General features: G+C 46.8%; 1 long non-coding RNA gene across 2 annotated transcripts; it reads left to right on the top strand.

Annotated features, from left to right (window-relative positions):
• Positions 1 to 4595: 4595 nt before the first annotated feature.
• LOC123104132 (uncharacterized) lies at positions 4596 to 7388 on the top strand. 2 transcript variants are annotated; one of them, XR_006450149.1, is made up of 2 exons: positions 4596 to 5136; positions 5230 to 7388. It is a non-coding gene; the product is annotated as an uncharacterized lncRNA (long non-coding RNA). The 2 variants fall into 2 exon arrangements; XR_006450148.1 differs by having other exon boundaries at positions 4596 to 5125.
• Positions 7389 to 20332: the final 12944 nt, after the last annotated feature.

The following is a 20332-nucleotide window of genomic DNA, read 5'->3' on the forward strand; positions in this document are numbered from 1 at the left end:
GTTGATACCAACGAGTAAAGTGACTTGCCGGTAACGAGACTGAACAAGGTATTGGGATACCAACGATCGAGTCTCGGGCAAGTAACATACCGATTGACAAAGGGAATTGTATACGGGGTTGATTAAATCCTCGACATCGTGGTTCATCCGATGAGATCATCGTGGAGCATGTGGGAGCCATCATGGGTATCCAGATCCCGCTGTTGGTTATTGACCGGAGAGTCATCTCGGTCATGTCTGCTTGTCTCCCGAACCCGTAGGGTCTACACACTTAAGGTTCGGTGACGCTAGGGTTGTGAAGATATGTATATGCAGTAACCCGAATGTTGCTCGGAGTCCCGGATGAGATCCCGGACGTCACGAGGAGTTCCGGAATGGTCCGGAGGTAAAGAATTATATATAGGAAGTGCTGTTTCGGCCATCGGGACAAGTTTCGGGGTTATCGGTATTGTACCGGGACCACCGAAGGGGTCCCGGGGGCCCACCGGGTGGGGCCACCTGTCCCGGGGGGCCACATGGGCTGTAGGGGGTGCGCCTTGGCCTATATGGGCCAAGGGCACCAGCCCCTATAGGCCCATGCGCCTAGGGTTTCCATGAGGGAGGAGTCCCACTAGTGGAAGGCACCCTTGAGTGCCTTGGGGGGGAGGGAAACCTCCCCTGGCCGCCCCACCTAGGAGATTGGATCTCCTAGGCTGGCGCACCCCCCCCCCTTGGCCCTCCTATATATAGTTGAGGAGAGGGAGGACTTCATACCTCAACCTTTGGTGCTCCCTCTCTCCCCGTTACGTCTCTCTCTCGTAGTATAGGCGAAGCCCTGCTACTGTGACGCCCTGCATCCACCACCACGCCGTCGTGTTGCTGGATCTTCATCAACCTCTCCTTCCCCCTTGCTGGATCAAGAAAGGAGGAGACGTCATCCGTTTCGTACGTGTGTTGAACGCGGAGGCACCGTCCGTTCGGTGCTAAGATCATCGGTGATTTGAATCACGTCGTGTTCGACTACATCATCCCCGTTCTTTGAACGCTTCCGCTCGCGATCTACAAGGTACGTAGATGCATCTAATCACTCGTTGCTAGATGAACTCCTAGATGGATCTTGGTGAAACCGTAGGAAAATTTTTGTTTTCTGCAACGTTCCCCAACACGAAGATGGTCGTGCCTCACATCTCACGGCCAGATCAGAGGCCAGATTGGAGATCGCCAGCACTGGCCAAAGGATGGGAATACGCTACGTTGCGGCTGCGGTGCGGCGGTTGTACCCGGCCATTGGAGAGGCATGTAGGAGATCACGTGATTTAGGCCTTCTTCTTACTGTATGGCCCCGTGGCCCAACTAATTGCAAGCAGAATAGCAGATGATGCATGAGCCTTTTCTAAAAAAAAAGATGATGCATGAGCCTGTGTAGTAAAATTCCAATTTTCGTTCGTTCACTAGCGTGGTATGCGGGAACGACGTACCAAAATCCTGTGTAGTCAAGCCACTACACGTATAACGTGGCTTCTCCACTGTGTGCTGTTGTGTGTGCGCGCATGCGTGTGTGTTGTTGTGCGTGTATGTGCTGTTGTGTGTGTGTGCGCGATACTGCCCCGTACTGATGTTATGTTTGCTACTGTTCCGCACATGCATATATTACATGAGGGGCAAAAGGGTCTTTTCAAATGTCTTTTATGCTCAAAATAGACGAAAGTGTCATAAAGGGCATAAAATTTAGACTCGTTCTTATATAGGGAAGAAAAATGTTTTCAGTGTCAAATAAGGAAACAAAATTTAAAGTAGTGTTAAATAAGGAATTCTTTCCTTGATCCTCCGCGCGACTTCTCCATGGAGATGACGGCGGCGTGGCGACGGCAAGTCGTCAACGCATTCACATCAGGTGATGTCCAAAATCCTCAAAACTCTAGGGAAGTATTGCATCAGCAGGGTTTGAGATTTGCAGAAAGTTTCGGTATTTCTCATCTACGGTTTGGGTTCGGAATCAGGGAAAACATTAGGGATTTCTTAAACATGCAATTCCCCTCATTCTATCTTCTCTGACCGATCCGGAATAGTGCTAATTCAACATTAACTTGATTCTAATCACATCTAGAAGGCCTAATTAGGGTTCTAGCCAGATTAGGGAGGCTCATGATACCAATGTTAAAGGTTTAATTAGCTTTAGGCTAATCCGTTAGAACCTAATCTCGGACTAAAACACCAGCGTTATGCGGAAGCGTGCAAACTTACAGTGCTTGGCGAATTCCCATGGCCACTCTGCAGCCCCCTGTGTAGCCCATGGCTGGACCTTGTAATCTCCAGCAGCAACAGGGTGGTGGCCGTGGAAGAAGAGCAGGGGCAGGGAGACGTTGATGGCAGCAGGAAGCCGCCGGCACTGACCTTGCGGTGGCCGACGGTGGAGATGGCCTTCTGATCTCCTAGGGCACCTTTTAGGATCGGCTGTTAGGAGTTTGTTGGGGTTTAACCCATGTATGCGTGTGTCGCCCAAGGGGCTCAACCTCCTCTTTTTATACTTGGTGCTAAGGGGACAGGGACGAAAACTAAAAGTTGCCTTTTTGTGTGCCTCTAATCGTAGCACAAACGTGGGAGAAGAGCTCCCCCTTTTCTCTCAGTCAGTTATGACCCGAGATCAAATTCCAACAAGGGAAACATTAAAAAAAGACCATACGATACTATTGAACAAATAAACACTACGTATAGTAGATAGTCTTTGGTTAATAACCCTGGCTACGTACACAGCAAGCAGGCTACGATACGAAGGTCATGCGTTCATAACCTTTCTCTGCGTAGAGAATAAGCAGACTACCAAGTCATAACATGTTGGTTCAATCAGGTTTTCTTGTCACTCGTCATGCTCCAGGTGATGCAAATGACGTGGAGCAAAACAGTATAGTTAGGCAACATACATCGCTGCATCGTGCTGTGTGGTCATCGGCAATGTACTGTACTACATACAATTGGAGTAAAGCAGACTGGCAAGTCAAGCAGATGTACAGTATGTGTCACTCGTCATCATCGAGATGATAGATACGACGAGGAGGGAAAAAGCTGGGCAATTTGGTAGCATCGTGCTCCGTGGTATGCGCAAAGCCCTCGGCTGCATCTGGGCCAAGGCCAGGCAGCCTCCACCTCTGGTGCTCCACGAGTTCCTCCATCGTGTAGCTTGTTCCAGATGGGTTGATGATCTTATTGTTGAGAATCGACGGCGCCCACCCATGCACGAGTTGGCTTCGGCCGACGTTCAAGGCGGTAGCCCCCCTGGCAACATCGTAAGCCGGAAGCAGATCGGTGGCATGGCCGGCTACAAGTCTCCGGGCCAACTTCTCACTGCCCTCTCCAAGGATGTGCACCAATATGGTGCATAAGAATCGATCGCCCACCACATCTTGGAGCCAGGGCCGATCGTCCTGACCTCTCATCTTGGCCATGTGGCGCAAAGCAGTCTTCCCTGCTGCAGCCTTGTGTGAATCCTTGTTTCGGAACAGGTACCTCCTGGGCAGATGATCGATGTGATAAATGTAGGAAACATAGGCTGTTGCCGGGAGGAGGCAAGGATTGTAGACAACAACTTGCTCCAGTTGTGTTGTTAACCTGGGCGACCTCATGAGATCCACCATCAGCTGGTAGTCTTTTGGCGGCCGAGCCGTCGGCTGGTGACTGGCGGCCATGTCTTCAAGGAGATTGCCGAGGCCACTGTAAGTCAGTCCTCTGGTCGCGTCGGTCAATCCTCTGTACGTCCTTCCAGTAGGCCGTGCTAGGCATGCCTCGTTGTACCTCTGGTGGACCAGCACATTGCTCTTGTGGTAAGACTCAGCGACAGTGCACCCCTTCCGCAGGTTCACTTCTCCTATCCTGGCCAGGGAGTGTATGAGCTGCTGCCACCGTTCGCTGAGTAAACAAGCCGCTTCGCTGTTGGGTATCAGGGGATGGTTCACTAGTTGCTCAAACATGGGGTACTTGGCAGCAAAGTCTTCAAGCGGAATCAGCTGAGAATGCATGGACTCCGGTAGCGTACCCAACCTGCAACGCGATTGGTGCAAACAACACAGACTTGGTTAAAATCACGGGACACTAGCTAGCTCGTGATGGGCATCTCTTTAATTAGTTAGGCTAAGCTAGAATACTGAGGTATAGTACTACTTACATGATCTGTTGACGAGGAGCGATAATGCAGTCTTGATCTAGGTTTGAAATGTCAGCGCCAGCTTTCAGGAGGCAAGCAAGAGACCCATAACCTCTAACATTTGTCCTGGAGCCCCAACGAACGACAGCCCCCCCCATCAGCTTCATAACACCATTCCGAGCCATCTGATCTGCATGGTGATTGCAAAAGTAAAAAAAAAAGAGGTGAGAAAACAGCATGTGACATCTCTATCCATACTTATATACTCTTTTTATTAAAATAATACTTAGAAGAAGAAGATGAAGAAATGTTGAATCAAATTAAAATATATAATAATAATAATAAAATATATATACAGAAGAAGAAGAAAAGAAAAGAAAAACGTAACGTGCACGGTGCAGCTTCCATTTCCTTCGTCCCTACCGATTGGACCCAGTCCCACAGTCCACACGCAGAACCAAAAAAGAAAAGAAAAAATATGGCCCTTCCCTGGCCGCCGCCACCAGCCCAATCTCCGGCCGCCGCCTTCTCCGGTGCATGGACCGGAATCCCCCCCTCCGCGTCCCCCAGCCCACCACCACCTCTCTCCTCATCGTCAGCCCTCCCCCAGCACCCCCGCAGAGATCATCCAGCCACCTACATGCCGGAGTCCCTGCCGGCCGCCACCGACACCGAGCTCCTCAAGGCCCCCGACGCCGACGAGGCCGAGCTTGTTCCACTGCCGACGAGAACCGCAACCTCCCTCCCCTACTCACTCCAGCCACCGCGGGGCCCCCCCTTCCCATCTCATTCTGCACTCTGCAGCCACCACGGCCCCCCCTCCCCACCTCTTCTCCTCAAAGCCTGCCCTCTCTCCCAGTCCCAGTTCTTTTCCTTGATTCAATCTCCTCCACAACGGAGTAGTAGTACACGGAGAAATCACTAAGCTTCTCCATCGTAGAACCCAAACCCCACCCTCCCATTGGTATTTTTTCCTACTGAACTTGTGGATAATGACTTCAGTTTCCAGTTAAGACTTGGTACTTGTTTGCTTCAGTTCAAATTCATATCGTGCTTTAACATTTGCTGTCTGCATTTTTTTGATCTTGATTGATGTTGCCTACTCCGGACAGGTGCCTGTTGCTGTGTTGCAGACCTTTTTCACAACTAGTCTGTTCATATCATATTGATGTCTTCCCATCACTTTTGTATCTCCAGCTTGACCACCAAGTTCAACATTTGCCAGGTCCTTCTGTACAAGATATCACCACTTCTGATTCATATGAGTGAATCCTTATTTATTTTTCATGGTTTTGACTATATATGAGTGAATTGGAGCAAGTTTGGTTTTGTTACTCGTTTTCCTTTTCTTATAGTACAATAAAATAGGGATAGCTAATGTTATGTCTGAAGAATACACAAATTGCACTAACAACTTGGGGAGGTTCAAACTACAGAGCGATAATAGCAAGGTTAGTTCCTCACTCCCCTGATTCGTAGTGGCATATGTGGATGATTTGTCTAAGAGGATCAAATGCTGGGAAGGATGATCTTCTTCTTCAGTAAAGATTATTTTGTGTCAACTTTGCATTTTTAGCTATCTAAATAGAACCATCAATGACTAACATGTTTTATGGAGGTCTGTTTGGCTCTTAGCAGGCCTGTAGACACGATGTTTACCAAGATGACTTTGAAAACACCCGGCAGGAGGATAGGTTGGTCTGGCCAACGACGGCCTGGCAATATGATTGGTCGTCCAGGTAAAGGTTTCACTTCCTTTTTCCCTTACACATTTGCTAGATCTTCTTCCCGATGAAAGTCATGTGCCTAGATTGCCTGCTAGACCTTACTAACTCAACCACTCGATGTTAAACTATGTGCATGTATGCCTAGAGTGCTTACTGGACCTTGCTAACTCGAGAAGTTGATGTTAAAGCCTTGAAGTACCAATTAGACTTATTGACTCTTCTATACATGTATGCCTACATTTAGTGGGTGCCTACTTTACTTAGTAGACCTTTCTCTATATGGTTTTTTTTTCTTCAATTTGGTTCAGAGCTGTTACCTGGTTACCTGCTACACATAAGCACATGGAAAGCTTAAGACCTAGCGTAAACCTGGGAATTGTTTGGACTCAAACTGAAGTTTCAGTTTGGTTTTTCCATCACTTTGCTTTGGGTTGGATTAAATGGGCTGAGCACCTGTGGTAATTTGGTCTAGTGTGGGTTGTAGCAATTATACTAGATTGCCTTGCTTTGGTCTGGAGTCTGGGCAGAGACCAAACGGTCATAGCCTGTTTCAATCCATAGACAAACTGGAATGAGCAACCAATTCGACCGCACATCTGTACGACACCAGCGATTCCATCTGCCCTATGCTAGGGTAAGGTGCCGTTGCCGCCGGCTGTACCCCGTCGTTCCTCCTCCACTGTCCCTACTCTTTGGCCCTCCTGGCTGCGTCGATGGTGGGGGCGCCTGGCTGACGCCAAGCTTTTGCGGCAGGTGGGGGGCCCCTCTCTCTCTCAACCCCGCTCTCTCGCCTCTGTAGGTAGAGATGCTGATGACCACAAAACTGTGCAGGCTTAGCTTGGTCTTGCCCAGATTACTTTAGAAATTATTATCCCTGACTGGGCTTGGTCGTCAACTGCTAATGCCCTTTTCGCGTTAAGGGTTTTGTCCATGGTTTAAGTTTGTGGTTTCAATCCAAAAGTCAGAAACGGTTTGGATGGGGTTGGGGTTGGGTTGAAAAAAACATACAATTTGGTTTGGTCTGGATTCTGGCTGATTTTTTTGGGACCGGTTTGGTTTGAATCCTGGGCGTATAGTGCTATGGGCTGGACTAGCTTTGGTTTGGATGTGAAACTATTCCCAAGCTTAACCTAGCAGTCCAAAATTAAGTAGCATATTCTCTTGCCAGTCATCCAAAATTAAGTAGCATAATTCTCTTGCCAGTCATCTAAAAGTTCAGCGACAACTGCTGACACATGAGCTTCATTTTACCTGTTATGCTTCTTTTGCATGATCAATTGCAGGTCCATGAGGCAGCAGCTCTAAGGCAAATGAAGGCTTTAGTTAATTGCCTGTGATATTTATGCCCCTGTTGGGCAATATTTATGCCATCGTTATAAAGCATGGGCAAGATTTATGGCCCCGTTGAAGGTACATGGGCAATATTTATGCCCCGCAAAAAAAAGAAGGTACATGAAGAAAAAAAAAACACAGGACAGAGCATACCTACAGGAGGTCTGCTAACGAAAAAAATATGGAGCAACACTCGGTACATACATGGAGATGTGATGATGAAAACTAGAAAATTTTGAGGTCATTAAAGTGAACATCACTGTTGACATTGGTCAAAACTCTAGTTTGTTACTTCCTGTGTTAAGTTTTTGTGTTGTCTGAGTTGATGTATTTGCATATGCTATTGACTGTAGCTATGCTCCATGTATACCAACTCTCCTGGTAACAGTATGACGCGTATGCTATGTGTGTGCAATGTTCCACTTCCATTGTTTCCTACAGAATTCTATTGTGTGGCTTGAATTTTTTTTCTTCATGAAGATATAACAAGAACAATAAAGCGCGGTAATTGTAACAGGTTAGGACCAAACGCATTTCCTAAAGATGTGTAATTAAAACATTTGTTATTAAACAACTAAAATATACATTCCCCATTCCAACTAGTAAAAACCGAGAAAAGTACCGACTTTTTTTCTCGTTAACTATTGTGTAAACAAGATGGGATAATAAAGATGCCTGCCCGAGGGAAAATGCTACACTAACGTACTATAACTTACTAAATTCTTACACAACATTCCTATCTAACCTTTCCACGACCTTGATTTCAACTGTGTGGGTCCCCTCCCCCTGATTTCATCCAATGCCCTACGTACTCATCCGCTAATCGCTACACCATGTACAACAGATATGAGATACCTATGAGGTTTTTTGTTTTACACGAACTCAGGAACTTTATATTACGTAACCGAGATTGGATTACAGTCTTTCCGCAGGCTACTAACGTTACGTCCAACCAACAATCAGAAATGTGTAAAGAAAGACAGAGCATGTTTGGCACACAGGTCTGGACCATTATTCTCCCTTGAAGCATGCTGAACCAATTCCCCGTACTATGTAGAGACGGAGGGGGAGTTCACCGTCTACTTGCTGTTCGCCATGCGAAGGCTGGTCGAGAACGTGAAGCATGCCCTGCCGCATTGGCATCGCCGGAGAAGAAGACAGGAAGGCGCTGCGCAATTATCTAAGAGATAAACGCCGTTGTTCTTGAAGGTCGATCGAGCGATTGACTACCGAGACGCCCTCGCAGCTAACCAAGCGTTCTTGATTTCTCCAGAACAAAGCTACTCTAGCAAGAACCAGCGACGATCGATCCCAAGCCAGCAAAGAAGGGGCACAGACCACGGATCAGAGCATGCAAGCCTCGTCGGACGGCAGCAAGTTAGAGGCAGGAGGGTGTACCTCCGCGTCGATGTAGGGGGAGGAAGCGGCCGCGGCGGCGGTGGCGGCGGCAGCAGCGCTGTTCGTCCAGCTGGAGTCAGCGCTGGGGCCCTGTGCCGCGGGCGCCGTTGAACGGCGGCGGCGCTGTCGAGCCCTGTGCGCGGGAGCCGTTGAGCGGCGGGGGCTGTTCCTCCTCGAGTTTTCGCCGGGGTCCCTGTGCGCGGGAGCGGTTGAGCGACGGCGGCGCTTGTTCGTTCTCTGAGTCTGCGCCGGGGGCCTTGAGCGGGAACCGTTAGAATTTCAGTTGCGTCCGGTTTCCGTTGGTTGCGTCGGCTAATGAAGCGAACCGACCTACTGCGCCCTATTATATTAGCCTATAAAACCAGCAGCCGCTCTGTTCCTTTGGCGACAGCTGCTAGACGCCGGCCATGCGCTGATCTCCACCCCTTCTCCGTCTCCGTGGTCAATAGCTCCTCTGCGACACATTTCATGTGAATTAAAAGGGGTGTGACGTTGTTCTAGCGAATGGTTATGGTGCGACACATTTGAGCCCGTAAATAGCCCAGGCACAACATGGTCCTTAAACTCAAGTGATGCCCTCGTTAGTTGTTAGGGGTTGGACCCATCACTTATCCACGTATGCACGGGACCCATCACCTGTCCACGTAAGAGAGGGACCCACCTCTCCGCAGCTAGAAGAGACGAGCGCCCGCGACCGTCCGCCCGCCGCCGCCCATTGCTTCCTCTTTCCCCAGTCTTTCTCTTCTCCGGCGACCTAGCGCAGATGTCTAGCTCCTCCGCCACACACTTAAAATAGCGACAGTATGGTCTAGTGTCATGACAAGGTGCCCTGAGTGCCCACGCCCAGAGCTTCTTAAACGATAGGTCAGTAAGACGGATGAGAATGGCAATCTTGGGCGTGAATTTATGAAATACTTGAGCAAAACAATGGCAGGAATGGATGACAAGGTTAGATCTCAGTTCTTAGCCCGTTCTTTCGCTGTCGTTTGCTCTGATTTCTCCAGATTTACTTTTTTCTCGTCAAATTTGGGATTTAAGGTTCATGTTGTTGTTTTTAGATCCTGAAGAAATGTACACATTTCAAGTGGATGGATGATTATATTGAGAGGATTCAGTTTGAGGGCTACATTGATTCGAGCGGGGCCGCAACCTGTGAGCTCAATTTGGGCAGGGTGCCGCCGATTGTTGTGAAGAATTTGGGGAGCTCGGACGGGCGAGGGGCGGATAGAGTCATGTCGATGTCGAGGTATGCGCGCGATGTTGAACTGCACGCGTAGTCCGAACTGAACGAGGAACTGAATAAGATCAACAAACATCTAATGCAGATGATCAATTTGCAGAAGCAAGCAAATATTAGGGCAGGGGGGTTCTATTGTTGTATCATTGCTCTGGTTTTCTTTTACTTGTTGTTCATCCGTCATTAGAATGAGCATTTAGGCCTGTCAGGACAGAGGACGCAATCTGTCGCTATGCCAAGTTGATGCAACTGAGTCAAAACAACAATTTGGAAAATTATTCAGTGTTCATGCCTCTGTTTTTGTTCTTTAGTTAACAAAGTGTACACCCAAATTCAGTTTCTGATTAAAAAAATCTGGGCTGCCGAATAGATTTTGGGCCGCGAGAAAATAACCAGGCCCAAAGAGAAACCAACCCACTCGCGTAGGGGCAATAACCTTTTTTATAGCATAGAGGCACCCATGTTTAACGAAAGATGGTTCGACTAAATAAAATGTTGCTTGGGCAAATAAACCTCTAACAAACATATACTTCTTGACTTGTTTTTACTTTGGCCAAATTTTTGTTCATGGAACAATGTAAATAAAAATGCGGCAAAATGCAAAGAGGTAGCACATGACACATGTTTTACTTGGGCCCGTTTTACTTGTGTTAGCTACTTATTTTAACATTTCAAAAATTCTGTTACTTGTTTTTGTTCATGGAGTAATGTAAATCAAAAATCCATTAAAAAGAAATTATTTGTGGCTTGGAAAAAAAAAAGAAATTTCATTGCTACAAAATGACTTTTCACGAGTCATTTTTTTCCTTTTACAGTCCACAAAAAATGTCTTTTTTTGACGTTTGAAATGCATTTTTTTAATAATGGGTGTATCTAGACCTACAAGCAAAAACACCATGCAACTTAAATAAGTAGCAAGAACTTGATAATAGAAAGACACATAATATAGATAGTTCGGGCCAACCAAGCCCACAACGGGGTACCGATAGTACGCTTACAACTTAATAACATAACACAGATATAGATAGATTTAGCTAAAAAAGATAGATAGATGGGTAGATCGTCTGAACCAAGTGATGAAGGGGAAGAACAATCTGAAGACAAACAAAAATCAACTCCCGGTGCTGTAATGAAGCACTGGAACTATGATGACACAAGTAATGATCTGGCTTTGCATCTTAATTTATTGCTATGGCTGGAACGAGCAATTGTTTTGCCGCTGATTTTATGTCACTCTTAATGTAATATGTAATTATCTCTACTTGTGCAAACAAGGATCTTCTTAGAAGATAACATATATTTTAGTGGAACTGCACAAGAAGATGTTGGAAACATTAAACTAATCGAGGAGTATATAGTAAGCATGACAACCACAGTAGATAACAACAGATGGTTCCCGAGAAGTGCTTCATATGTATGCTCTGCACAATAAGCCTCCTGACAAAGGTTGGTACCGGCCCACGTATTTCATCCATATGATTGAGCTTTGTCGTCTCTACTGGTGCTGTGCTACTATTTAGCTATTGTCATGAAGTGCTTCATTTGTACTATTTTAAATATTTTCTTTCCTTTTTCGAGCATTGCACAACAGGATCATCCACCTCTGAAGAAGAATATGGAGTACATGAAGTGCCTAGTTTCGATTATGCCAGGATGAAGAAGTCAAGCCTCTCTTATTATCAGAAGGGAGCAGTTGAAGGATGGTTTTATCGCCCACAAGAATAAACGAACTTTAGCTCAGAAGGACTCATGGATCTCCATCTTTATTTCTGTGATGGCCAATACAATGTTGTTTTAGGATTCCTTCCGGTGAGTTCCATTTTTTTAAATGCGTGCTCTGCATGGATCATGTAGGCTGCCTGTTTAAACTGTCAATTCATAGAGTACATTTTGCTTTATACTAATCACTTTTTTGTATTTATGTAAACAGGGGTGCTCAGCTTGATTTTAATGGGATCTGCACAAAATGTTCACGAATACATCGAATATTCTCGAATCATTCATTTCCACCACAAAAAGGAGGTGCTGATATGTTCAAAGCATTGCAACATATAAATGCGAAATCATATAATCTACGCGCGAATTTGGTTGATTTTAGTGGAATTGCACAGAAAGAACAGTTGTTTATTTAGCATGAGGTGTCATGTCAATGTCCGAACAGATGGCAAACCCTGCCCATTCCACAATCGTAGGCATTTGATATTTTGGAATGGGAAAACCTTGTCAAAGTTTGCTCATTGATGTACGCAAAACAACACGCATTTGACATTTTGGAATGGGAAAACCTTGTCAATTTTTGCTCATTGATGTTAGCAAGATGACATGTGTTTGATATTTTCGAATGGGACGCCCTTTGTTGTCAGCAGCATTGATCGGTTTTTCTTTATTCTTTAGTTGTGAAGTAAATATTGGCTCTGACATATGAATCACGGAGATGCATAATCATCTATTGTTTCTGTATGCTCTCTATGAATTGTCAGGCCTGTGTGTTTGATTGCAATGTACAAGAATGCTAAAAAGCTACTCGAACGTTTTGTACTTCCTCTGTTCCTTTTTACTTCGCATATTAGATTTCTTTCAAGTCAGTTGATTTTACATTGTGAATGTTGATACTTTTTTCTATAAGATTGGTCAAAGTAGAGATACTTTGACTTTAGACAAAACTTATATGCAGACTAAAAAGGACTTATATGTGAAACTGCTGCAAACGAGGTGACCACCCTGGGAATAATGCTAGTATGTATTGTTGTGTGAAACTGCTGCGAACGAGGTGATCACCCTGAGAATAATGCTAGTACGCATTGTTTTGCATGTTCATCCAATGCCACTGATACAAGAATTCGAACTAATCGAACTAAATTCTTTCATACACGTCCGGATTTCATATAAACATGCCGGATTTCATTACATTTAATACATTCTTCAACTAAAAAGGGGTGCGTTAGAGGTAAAATAATTAACTGAAGCTACCCACCCGTGTCCGGCTGAGTCGAACAGAAGCTTCTTCTCCAGCACAGCTCTCGACTCCACATCGCCGTAAAGAAGCTAATCGGTCAATGGTCAACCCGCCAAGCTTGGCTTCAACCGGAGGGTAGCAGTGGTGGCCTTACTTGGACCCGAGCGGCGGCGACCTACCGTGTTCTACTCTAACTCGTTTCCTGTGTGGCGCGACCTCGTTGGCAGTGGGGCGGGGCCTCGACGGAGCCGACGACGTCCTCTATCCTGTTGCCGATGGGGCGCCGCCTCAGCGGAGTGGGGGAAATCCTCTTCCTCGTTGTCGGCAGGGCGGGGCCTCGGCGGAGCGGGGGGAATCCTCTCCCTCGTTACCGGCAGGGTGGGTCCTCGGCAGAGTCGGCAATGTCCTCTACCTCATTGTTGGTGGGGCGGGGCCTCGGCCGAGCCGGCATTGTCCTCCGCCTCGTTGTCGGTCTCGCCAAATAGCGCCTCGCCCGCTTCATCGTCCTCTTTGTAGGTGGCCGCAACCTCCGCCACCCGCATGCGGTATCGCCAGCGCGCGAGGCGGCTCTCGCGAGCGGAGCGGTACGACTAGAGCAGCGCCTCCTGCTCCGCCCGCTCCACGGTGATATGCTCCTCTGCATGTGGGTGCTCCTGGAGGAGATGGTGGTTGTAGGCGGCATCGGCATGCGCCTCCCGGAACTACTCCTCACGCTTCTGCCTCACTGTGTCCATGTATTGGGCATGTGCCTCGCCGATGGTCATGGTGCAATGCACTGGCGAGGATGGTGCGGTGGAGGAGGTTGGCGTCGGATCGTCGACTACCATATTCTCCATTTGGACGTTGTTGTCCGGCTGCCTGCCGGCCAGCCAGTCGGCAGCAATGGCAGCCATCTCCTTCTGTTACGTCGTTCGCCCGTCCCTAAGAGCCCTGGAGAGAGAGGAAGCCATGGTGAGCAGTAGTGGTGTGGACAGGAGAAAGGGAACGGAGGCGGATGACTGCGTGAAAGATCGAGGATGTCGCCTAGAGGGGGGTGAATAGGCGTTTTAAAATAATTACGATTTAGGCTTGAACAAATGCGGAATAAACCTAGCGGTTAATTTGTCAAGCACAAAACCTAAAACAACTAGGCTCACCTATGTGCACCAACAACTTATGCTAAGCAAGATAAGCAACTAAGTGATAGCAAGACATATGACAAGAAACAATATGGCTATCACAAAGTAAAGTGCATGAGTAAAGGGGCTTGGTAAGAGATAACCGAGGCACGCAGAGACGACGATGTATCCCGAAGTTCACACCCTTGCGGATGCTAATCTCCGTTTGGAGCGGTGTGGAGGCACAATGCTCCCCAAGAAGCCACTAGGGCCACCGTAATCTCCTCACGCCCTCGCACAATGCAAGATGCTGTGATTCCACTAAGGGACCCTTGAGGACGGTCACCGGACCCGTACAAATGGAAACCCTTGGGGGCGGTCACCGAACCCGTACACTTTGGCAACCCTTGGGGGCGGTCACCAGTACCCGTCAAATTGCTCGAGGCGATCTCCACAACCTAATTGGAGACGCCAACGCTTGCCCGGAGTTTTACACCACAATGATTGAGCTCCGAACACCACCAACCGTCCAGGGCGCCCAAGCACCCAAGAGGAACAAGCTCAAGGGTACCAAGCACCCAAGAGTAATAAGCTTCCCAACTTGTAACTTTCACGTATCACCGTGAAGAACTCAAACCGATGCACAAATGCAATGGCAAGGGCACACGGAGTGCCCAAGTCCTTCTCTCCCAAATCCCACCAAAGCAACTAATGCTAGGAAGGAAAATGAGAGGAAGAACAAGAAGGAGAACTCCAAGAACTCCAAGATCTAGATCCAAGGGGTTCCCCTCACATAGAGGAGAAAGTGATTGGTGGAAATGTGGATCTAGATCTCCTCTCTCTTTTCCCTCAAAAACTAGCAAGAATCCATGGAGGGATTGAGAGTTAGCAAGCTCAAAGAAGGTCAACAATGGGGGCAAAAACGAGCTCAAGAGTTAGGGAACCATTGGGGAAGAAGACCCCCTTAAATAGGTCCCACGAATCTGCCCGTTATGTACAGAACAACATAGGAGCGGTACAACCTTTATGAGCACCGGTACAATCGGTAACAGGCAATAAGCGGTACAACCGACCCACAACCGCCCAACAACGGCACCACAACAGAGACCAGTCCGGTGGTAGAGCGGTACATGACCGGTACAACCTCCGGACCAATTCTGGAGCGGTACAACCGCTCCAAACACCGGTTGTATCGGTCAAGTGGTACAACCTCTCCATGGGGCGGTGCAACCTCTCTATGTAAAACAGGCAATATCAAAACAGGCACAACTTTCCCATACGAGCTCCGAATTCAACGAAACCAAGTTTGTTGGAAAGCTAACGACAAGAGCTAACACAATCTTGAGAGAAATATCAATAAGAAGCAAATGAGAAAAGGACCATAATAAAATGGTGAGAACCCTTCCTCGGATAAGATCGGTAAAACCTCCAACACCGAAAACATCATAGAAGATGCATGCGAACTCCGTTTTCGATGAACTCAAGCTTGTCATCAAGATGACCATAAGCTCTAAGACTCACAAATGGAACCAAACAAGAACTAAGAAAGATTATGCAAGGATGCAATGGTTTGAGCTCTCGACAAATGATATGATCACGCTACTCCCTAGAGAGCCCCCTTGATAGTACGGCAATCGATCCTACAACCCGGTCTCCCAACTACCACTATGAGACCGGTAAAATAGAAAACCTATGAAGGGCAAATCTTTGCCTTGCACATAGTCCACTTGAGCTAGATGATGACGATCTTGACTTTCTCAAGTTGGACCACCTTTCTTGATTGTGTTGGCTCGATGAAGACTAGTTGATTGCTCCCCCATACTCCACTATGGGTGAGCCACTCTTTGGCACATCTTCACAATTCCATTGACACCACAATGGACGGCAAGCTTCAAGCTTGATTGCTCCCCCATACTCCATTATGGGTGAGTCACTCTTCGAGTTGCTCCACTTGAACTTGCACACTGTAAACTTGATGACGATCACCACTTGATGTCATCCTCCATGGGTTGTATGAGATCTTCCTCTTGACGCAAGACCATGGAAACATACCTAACCCCATAAAGAACTCTCACGTAGACCATGGGTTAGTACATAAAGTGTCGGGGATATACCCCGCGGTGTAAACCGGCCGGAAGTTAACCCAGCCGGACTTGGCGGTTTATCTGAAGACCCCGCTGACACTTGGCGAGTTACTCGCGACCCGCCCTGACCTGGCGGTTTACAAGCAACCCACCTGGTCATTATGACTCACTGGTGATCCGGTGTGCGGGATCGACGGATGACAAGGCCCAAAGCCCAGAAGGCCGGTTCACGTTTAACGGTGGGCCGGTTTAAGAGGAAAGGCACGAGGAACATTATCTTACAAGGAGCTAAGACCTGGACTTGTATCCGGTTTGTATTAGAGATAGACTAGTCCTAATCCTAATAGGACTCCACATGTAAACCGCCCCTTCAACATATATAAGGAGGGGCAGGGCTCCCCAAAAGGGAGAAGATTGACAAGTTCCACAAGTTGGACAAGTTAGGTTTAGACAATAGCTCTCAAGATAGAGCACTCTTGTAACCGTGATCATCATCATCAATATCAATGAAGCGGGATGTAGGCTTTTACCTCCACCATGAGGGGCCGAACCTGGGTAAAACATCGCGTGTCTCATCCCGCTCAACCCCTCTCAAGCTACCAAATAGATGCGTTGGCCTCGCGACTAAGTCCTAACACTAAGGACATCTGCCGTGACAACTCCACGACACAAAGCGTAATGGGCAATGCTTACCATACCATGGGATCACTTGATCCCTCTCGGTACTTCTTCTACGCTTTGTGAGTTGATCAACTTGATTCACTCTTGACTTAGTCTTGATCAACATTGAATCTTTCCAACTCTCTTCATTTGGATGATGTCTTGAAGGTAAACATGAATGATCACACAATCTTCTTCTTCAAGACATGCTTGCAATAAGCTCAACTCACACATGACCAATCTTTGGATAATTCCTTGAAAAGCACTTTGGCCATCTCAACTCACACATGACCAATCTTTGGATAATTCCTTGAAAAGCACTTTGGCAATCTCATAAACTCCTTGAAACCAACACATGGACTTCAAGACAATCCTATGGACAAATCCTTCAAATATAACTCAAGGCAACCGTTAGTCCATAGAGATTGTCATCAATTACCAAAACCACACATGGGGGCACTGCATGTCCTTTCAATCTCCCCCATTTTGGTAATTGATGACAATCACTTTCAAGAGAGTTTACATAAGGAATTATTTATCACCATGCAATGCAACAACCAATAATGCATGTGTATGAGATGCAAATGCTTAGGTACAAAACCAAAGCAAGAAGAACAAACTCTCTAAACTTATCCACAAAACTCTTTGAAACTTCTCCCCCATTGGCATCGATTGCCAAAATGGGCGGAAAGCTTAGAAGGCCAATATAAATTGTGTTCCTCCATAAGTTGTGTATTTCTCAACAAGAGAGTGGAATGTCATACACATATCCAAAGGTAATACTTGGAGGAAGACCAACTATATTGAGGCACCAAGATTGCTAAAGGAAGATATGCCACAAAGACATAACAAAGAGAGACACAAGCAATCAGAAGATACCAATTGAAGCAAGTAATCAACAGATATCAATTGAACCAACTAGACCAAACATCCTACGTGCCACAAGAATAAAGATATTATGATATGAGCAGAGGATCGTTCTAAAGAAACTAGAGAAGCTCCCCATGATTTGTGCACACATAAGAATTTTTGTATTTGGATACAAAGTGCACAAAATAGGATCACAGCTCCCCAAAATCAATAGAAACTTACAACAAGTGCAAGTGAGCATATAGGAAACTAAGCCTAGTACATGTAACAAACACATGGTTGAGCAACAAGTGAAAGAGGCAACTTAAGAATGGGATCAACCAAAATGATGTGTGTGAGTCAAGGCAATGCACTTGAGAATACTAATGTACGGATGAGCATTACGCATCAATAAAGTCTTGAAAGAATGAGGCACATGGTGCAAGGCCTATCATTCCCACACACAACTACCAAATGGGTTCACAAGCTTACTACTAAGCATATAAAGAACCTATGCTTGTGACAACCCGTGGTGAAGATAGAGGATGAAAGCCTCATCAAGACGAGGGATACCAATTAAGATGGCAAAAGCCTCGTAAAGATAAGCATGAGGAAAATAATCTTCACCACACAAGAGTGCATCAAGATGCAAAGATAGAAGACACGCACTCAAGGCAAAAGCTTTCATGGAGCCACCAAAGAAATAACATAAGAAAGACAAGGTGGACGTGAAAGAAAGGATATCAACTAGATATGCAACTTATCTCAAGTGTATACTATTCTAGGTAGACGAAATCATGATGATATATATCTACAAAGAAGGATGTACACCCGAAATAGTTACAACACGAGGAACAAGATATCCAAAGGGAGGTCATACATATACCAATAAGATATTTGCTTGGAAGCATAGCACACGGCTAGATATGGTCTTATTGTATATAAATGAATTCCTACCACACACCCATCAAAGACATCACAACTAGCAACAAGAGATAATTGTTGGGATGCTTTGAGAAAGGGAACAAGTATCACAAGAATGAATGAATAACATGCCATGATATAGCCTACACAAGGTTGATGCAAGAAATGTGTGCATGAAGAATATGAAGATACTTGTTACCGAGTTAACATTGGAAGGATGTAGTAGATACCAATTGAAGGTAGATAGTAGTTCATTGATCATCCCATCTCGACTCCAATAATCACATGATGACAACACCTTCCTTGTGAGTGAGCCGAGCATCCAATGTATCTGCAATTGTTCCTAGAACAACAACACAAACAAAATGGTACCCAAACTCATTGGGACCAAAGATTTAGAGAACCAACAATACATAGGACAAACTCCACATAAAAATGTGCATATAGATAGGACGTGGTTATTCTAGTCATGAGCACAGGTGGTCTCGTTATCTGGGCCGCGTGAGTAGCCATCGGGATGTGTGGGCCGGACTTACACAGGCAGTCGGTCGTTCTTTTTTAATTCACAGCGCAAGGGAATACCGTATACTTATGGGTAGTTCCTCCTGCCGGAGACGCGCGCCGTGACGGCGAGAAAGGAGAGTCGTGGCTCAGGATTCTGTTCCCCGTCTGACCCGTGGCTCAGGATAAGCGCTTCCATGGCAGGGAGTGGTTTGGGCGCTAGTAAATGACAAGGGCGCAGCTGTCCCCAACCTCTGTCTTAGGGTTCTTGGGTCACCATTGACGCACTTGCAGATCCGCGGTGGAGCAAAAATAGGCGGCGCTCTTTGCGATGGAGTTCCTGCTGCAACCGATTAGGAGGTAAGACAGATAATCCCATCTTCTTGCGGCCACCGTCCCAATACTTACTCTGTAGGCTCTGCTTCTTAATCTTTGTGGTCGATCTACATCCCTGACACACATAATATCCCGTCTGCAGCACATCGGTGATGGAAGAAGTCAACGACAGCCAGCTTCCAATGGAGCCGCTGCATTTCCCGGCTATGGCGACCGAGGCTGAGCAGCTACCACTGTCGTGGTTCTAAGTCTGACAGTAATGTAGGGGGGTGTGTATGAAGAGGCTAGATCTTAGCTATTGGGAAGTTGTAAGCACACAAGGTTTACGAGTTCAGGCCCTTCTCGGAGGAAGTAACAGCCCTACGTCTCGGTGCCCGGAGGCGGTCGATTGGATTATGAGTGTGCAGATAACAGGGGTGCGAACCCTTCATACTGAGGAGGGGGGTGGCTTATATAGAGTTCGCCGGCCCCCTCCTGCCCTCAGTAATACAGGGTTTAAGGTACATTTAAGGTGGGCGTTGCTGGTAACGCCCCTAATAAAGTGCTATAATGACCATAAAGACTGCTAAATAGCCGACCGTTTGCCTGCGGAGTGACTTTAGGTCTTCTGGCAGTCGAGTGATAGCTTCTTGGTCGAGTGATAGCTTCTTGGTCGAGTGTCTTGAATCCGTCGAGTGGGATACCTTCAAGTCGATTGAAAGGTGACCTCTTCTAGGGACGTCCTCGGGTAGGGCTTCTTGCACAGGTCCGTGCCCCTACCCTAGGTACGTAGCTTCATCATTAGCCCCCGAATGGATCGAGGTTTGAGTGGGGAAAGAGTTGGAGAACTTTTCCGACTGGCCTTTCGGGCCACGTGGGAGCTTTGTTGGGTCAATCGTCACGGATGACGTTGCCAACTTTTTCAGTCGCCTTGATCCATTCCAGGTCTTTCGTCGAGTGAATTTCTTTGCTTGTGATATACCGAGTGTCGGCGCGAGCGGGGTCTCCTGTTTTGATAAGTTGTTTTGCGGCCCGCGGATGTCGCGGGATTCGGATTTTGGGAAGCGCACGGGACGGGAGCAGCCGCAGTAATCGGAAGCGATAAAGCGGAAGCTCCTCGATCTCCATGTCGCCT

The sequence above is a fragment of the Triticum aestivum genome, chromosome 5A, assembly GCF_018294505.1.
Source record: "Triticum aestivum cultivar Chinese Spring chromosome 5A, IWGSC CS RefSeq v2.1, whole genome shotgun sequence".
In the NCBI taxonomy this organism is placed as follows: Eukaryota; Viridiplantae; Streptophyta; class Magnoliopsida; order Poales; family Poaceae; genus Triticum; species Triticum aestivum.